Genomic DNA, 6,080 nt, shown 5'->3' with positions numbered 1-6,080 from the left:
TAAGGGTGTTCATCTCCTTGCATCATGGGCAAGTTGAATGCCAACCTTACATTTTCCGGACTAAAATCCAAGCATTTTCCCCGAACCATTGTAAGCCAATTCTTTGGGTCCGGATTCACACTTTGATCATGGTTCTTGGTGATCCATGCATTGGCATAGAACTCTTGAACCATTAAGATTCCGACTTGTTGAATGGGGTTGGTAAGAACTTCCCAACCTCTTCTTCGGATCTCATGTCGGATCTCCAGATATTCACTCTTTTTGAGTTTGAAAGGGACCTCGGGAATCACCTTCTTCATGGCCACAACTTCATAGAAGTGGTCTTGATGCACCCTTGAGATGAATCTCTCCATCTCCCATGACTCGAAGGTGGAAGCTTTTGCCTTCCCTTTCCTCTTTTTAGAGGTTTCTCCGGCCTTAGATGCCATAAATGGTTATGGAAAAACAAAAAACAATGCTTTTACCACACCAAACTTAGAAGGTTTGCTCGTTCTCGAGCAAAAGAAGAAAGAAGAGAGTAGAAGAAGAAGAAATAGAGGAGATGGGGGTGGCTTTTTGGTTCGGCCAAGGGGGAGAAGTAGTGTTTTGATTGTGTGAAAATGAAGGAGTGAATATGGGTTTATATAGGGGTGGAGTGAGGGGTAGGGTTCAGTTATGTGAGGGTGGGTTGGGAGGGAAAGTGGTTTGAATTTGAATGGTGAGGTAGGTGAGGTTTTATGAAGGATGGATGTGAGTGGTGAGGAGAATAGTGGGATTTGATAGGTGAGGGGTTTTTGGGGAAGTGGTGTTGAGGTGATTGGTGAATGGTGAAGAAGAGAGAGAGTGGTGGGGTAGGTTGGGATCCTGTGGGATCCACAGATCCTGAGGTGTCAAGAAAAATTCATCCCTGCACCAAGTGGCAAGCAAAATTGCTCTTTATGCCAATTCTGGCGTTAAACCCGGGCTGGTGCCCATTTCTGGCGTTTAACGCCAGCTTCTTGCCCTTTCCTGGCGTTTAACGCCAGTCTGGTGCCCCTTTCTGGCGTTAAACGCCCAGAATGGTGCCAGACTGGGCATTAAACGCCCATTTGCTGCCCTTACTTGCGTTTAAACGCCAGCAAGTTTTCCTCTAGAGTGTGCTATTTTTCTTTCTGTTTTTCATGCTGTTTTTGCTTTTTCAATTGATTTTGTGACTTTCCATGATCATCAACCTACAGAAAACATAAAATAACAAAGGGAATTAGATAAATATAACATTAGGTTGCCTCCCAACAAGCGCTTCTTTAATATCAGTAGCTTGACAGTAGGCTCTCATGGAGCCTCACAGATACTCAGAGCAATGTTGGAACCTCCCAACACCAAACTTAGAGTTTGAATGTGGCGGTTCAACACCAAACTTAGAATTGCTGTGGCTAGGAAGGGTCTGCCAAGGATGATGGATTCATCCATGCACTTCCCAGTCTCTAGGACTATGAAATCAGCAGGGATGTAATGGTCTTCAACTTTTACCAGAACATCCTCTACAAGTCCATAAGCTTGTTTTCTTGAATTGTCTGCCATCTCTAGTGAGATTTTTGCAGCTTGCACCTCAAAGATCCCTAGCTTCTCCATTACAGAGAGAGGCATGAGGTTTACACTTGACCCTAGGTCACACAAAGCCTTCTTGAAGGTCATGGTGCCTACTGTACAAGGTATTGAGAACTTCCCAGGGTCCTGTCTCTTTTGAGGTAATCTCTGCCTATTCAAGTCATCCAATTCTTTGGTGAGCAAAGGGGGTTCGTCCTCCCAAGTTTCATTACCAAATAACTTGTCATTTAACTTCATGATTGCTCTAAGGTATTTAGCAACTTGCTCTTCAGTGACATCTTCATCCTCTTCAGAGGAAGAATACTCATCAGAGCTCATGAATGGCAGAAGTAAATCCAATGGAATCTCTATGGTCTTAGTGTGAGCCTCAAATTCCCATGGTTCCTCGTTAGGGAACTCATTGGAGGCCAGTGGACGTCCATTGAGGTCTTCCTCAGTGGCGATCACTGCCTCTTCCTCCTCTCCAAATTCGGACATGTAGGTCATGTTAATGGCCCTGCACTCTCCTTTTGGATTCTCTTCTGTATTGCTTGGAAGAGTACTAGGAGGGAGTTCAGTAACTTTCTTGCTCAGCTGACCCACTTGTGCCTCCAAGTTTCTAATGGAGGATATTGTTTCAGTCATGAAACTTTGAGTGGTTTTAATTAGATCAGAGACCATGGTTGCTAAGTCAGAGTGGCTCTGCTTAGGATTCTCTGTCTGTTGCTGAGAAGATGATGGAAAAGGCTTGCTATTGCTAAACCTGTTTCTTCCACCATCATTGTTGTTGAAACCTTGTTGAGGTCTCTGTTGATCCTTCCATGAGAGATTTGGATGATTTCTCCATGAAGGATTATAAGTGTTTCCATAGGGTTCTCCCATGTAATTCACCTCTTCCATTGAAGGGTTCTCAGGATCATAAGCTTCTTCTTCAGATGAAGCGTCCTTAGTACTGCTTGGTGCAGCTTGCATTCCTGACAGACTTTGAGAAATCATATTGACTTGCTGAGTCAATATTTTGTTCTGAGCCAATATGGCATTTAGAGTATCAATCTCAAGAACTCCTTTCTTCTGATTCGTCCCATTCTTCACAGGATTCCTTTCAGAAGTGTACATGAATTGGTTATTTGCAACCATTTCAATGAGTTCTTGAGCTTCTGCAGGCGTCTTCTTCAGATGAAGAGATCCTCCAACAGAGTTGTCCAATGACATCTTGGACAGTTTAGACAGACCATCATAGAAGATACCTATGATGCTCCATTCAGAAAGCATGTTAGAAGGACACTTTCTGATCAATTGTTTATATCTTTTCCAAGCTTCATAGAGGGATTCACCTTTCTTTTGTCTGAAGGTTTGGACTTCCACTCTAAGCTTACTCAATTTTTGAGGTGGAAAGAACTTTGCCAAGAAGGCATTGACTAGCTTTTCCCAAGAGTTCAGGCTTTCTTTAGGTTGTGAGTCCAACCATATCCTAGCTCTGTCTCTTACAGCAAAAGGGAATAGCATAAGTCTGTAGACCTCAGGGTCGACCCCATTGGTCTTGACAGTGTCACAGATTTGCAAGAATTCAGCTAAAAACTGATGAGGATCTTCCAATGGAAGTCTATGGAACTTGCAATTCTGTTGCATTAGAGAAACTAATTGAGGCTTAAGCTCAAAGTTGTTTGCTTCAATGGCAGGAATAGAGATGCTTCTTCCATAGAAGTCGGGAGTAGGTGCAGTAAAGTCACCCAGCACCTTCCTTGCATTATTGGCATTGTTGTTGTTTTCGGCTGCCATGTCTTCTTCTTTGAAGATTTCTATTAGGTCCTCTACAGAGAGTAGTGCTTTAGCTTCTCTTAGCTTTTGCTTCAAGGTCCTTTCAAGTTTAGGGTCAGCCTCAACAAGAATGCTTTTGTCTTTGCTCCTGCTCATATGAAAGAGAAGAGAACAAGAAAATATGGAATCCTCTATGTCACAGTATAGAGATTCCTTGAGGTGTCAGAGGAATAGAAGGAGGAGGTAGAAGAATTAGGATGTGAGAAGAAGGGAAGAATTTTCGAAAAATATGATTGGGAAAGAGATAAAGTGTTTTTTTTTTGAAAAAGATTTTGAAATTAGAAGTCAAAAAGATATGATTGAAAACTTATTTTGAAAAAGATGTGATTAAAAAGATATGATTGAAAATATATAGTTTTAAAAAGATATGATTGAAAAACAATTTAAAAAGATTTGATTTTTAAAATCAATGACTTGGCTAACAAGAAAAGATATGATTCAAACATTAAACCTTTCTCAACAGAAAAGGCAACATACTTAAAATGTTGAATCAAATCATTAATTGTTAGCAAGTATTTTTGAAAATGGAAATAAATTGATTTTGAAAATATATGATTGAAAAGATATGATTTGAAAAAGATTTGATTTTGAAAAATTATGGAAACTTGAAAAAAATTTGCATTAAAAATAAAATCTTCCCTCTTGTGCCATCCTGGCGTTAAACGCCCAGAATGGATACCATTCTGGCGTTTAATGCCCAAAATGCTACCCTTTTGGGCGTTAAACGCCCAGCCAGGCACCCTGGCTGGCGTTTAAACGCCCAGCCAGGCACCCTGGTTGGCGTTTAAACGCCAATTTTCCTTCTTCACTGGGCATTTTGAACGCCCAGCTTTTTCTGTGTAATTCCTCTACTGAATGTTCTGAATCTTCAATTCTCTGTATTATTGACTTGAAAAGACACAAATTAAAATTTTTTTGGATTTTTAATGATGAGGAAAAATCAAATGCAACTAAAATCAAATAAACAATGCATGCAAGACACCAAACTTAGAAGTTTGTATACTACTGACACAAACAAATTGAGAATGCATATGAGAAACAACAAAACACATAAAACAAGAGAATTTAAAGATCAGAGCAAGTAAATCATCAAGAACAACTTGAAGATCAACGAAGATACATGAATGAATGCAAGAAGAACAGAAACATGCAATTGAGAAATATTTTTTATTTTTATGATTTTGTAATTTTTTGGTTTTTTTTTCAAAAATTATATGGAGAAGAAAATAAAGAAATTCAAAATTTTTAATAAGAATTCCAGGAATCATGCAATGTTAGTCTAAAGCTTTAGTCTAAAGAAATTAGACATGGCAATTCCAGGAATCATGCAATGTTAGTCTAAAGCTTCAGTCTAAAGGATTTAGACATGGCTAGCCAAGCTTCAGCAGAACATTGCATTCAAGAGCTAAATTGATGAAGATCAATCAGCTTTGGTAATGATAAGAACATCACCTTGAAACACTAGAATTCATTCTTAAAAATTCTGAAAAATACCTAATCTAGGCAACAAGATGAACCGTCAGTTGTCCAAACTCAAACAATCCCCGGCAACGGCACCAAAAACTAAGTGCACGAAATTGTGATCATCAATGGCGCCATCAACATGGTACGCTCAATTGCAATCTCAACTCTTTATCACAACTTTGCACAACTAACCAGCAAGTGCACTGGGTCGTCCAAGTAATAAACCTTACACGAGTAAGGGTCGATCCCACGGAGATTGTTGGTATGAAGCAAGCTATGGTCATCTTGTAAATCTCAGTCAGGCAGTCTCAAATGGTTATGGATGATTTATGAATAAAGCATAAAATAAAGATAGAGATACTTATGTAATTCATTGGTGAGAATTTCAGATAAGCGTATGGAGATGCCTTGTCCCTTCCGTCTCTCTGCTTCCCTACTGTCTTCATCCAATCCTTCTTATTCCTTTCCATGGCAAGCTGTATGTTGGGCATCACCATTCTCAATGGCTAAAGTCCCGTCCTCTCAGTGAAAATGTTCAACACACCCTGTCACGGCACGGCTAATCATCTGTCGGTTCTCAATCAGGTTGGAATAGAATCCAGTGATTCTTTTGCGTCTGTCACTAACGCCCCACAATCGCGAGTTTGAAGCTCGTCACAGTCATTCAATCCAATAGAAGAACAATAGTAATTGCATTAATACTCGAGGTACAGCAGAGCTCCACACCTTAATCTATGGTGTGTAGAAACTTGGTGGACGAAATTGTGATTCAATTGTTATTCCATTTTGCAAAATTCATTGCTTTTCATTCCCTGGTAATGGCGCCAAAAACATGATGCCAATACTATAATTCACAACTCCGTTCAACTTAACCAGCAAGTGTACTGGGTCATCCAAGTAATACATTACGTGAGTAAGGGTCGATCCCACAGAGATTGTTGGTATGAAGCAAGCTATGGTCACCTCGTAAATCTCAGTTAGGCAGATTAAATTGGTTTATGGGTTTTCGAAAATTAATAATAAAAAGAAAATAAAAAGGGATAGAAATACTTATGTAAATCAATAGTGAGAATTTCAGATAGGTGTATGGAGATGCTGTGCTCCTCTTGAGACTCTACTTCACTACTCACTCTTCCTTCAATCCTTCTTACTCCTTTCCATGGCAAGCTGTATGTAGGGCATCACCATCATCGGTGGCTACTTTCAATCCTCTCGGGAAAATGATCCTATGCGCTGTCACTGCACGGCTAATC

This window comes from Arachis duranensis, chromosome 9, assembly GCF_000817695.3.
Source record: "Arachis duranensis cultivar V14167 chromosome 9, aradu.V14167.gnm2.J7QH, whole genome shotgun sequence".
In the NCBI taxonomy this organism is placed as follows: domain Eukaryota; kingdom Viridiplantae; phylum Streptophyta; class Magnoliopsida; order Fabales; family Fabaceae; genus Arachis; species Arachis duranensis.
Note: the sequence above shows the minus strand (reverse complement) of the source record.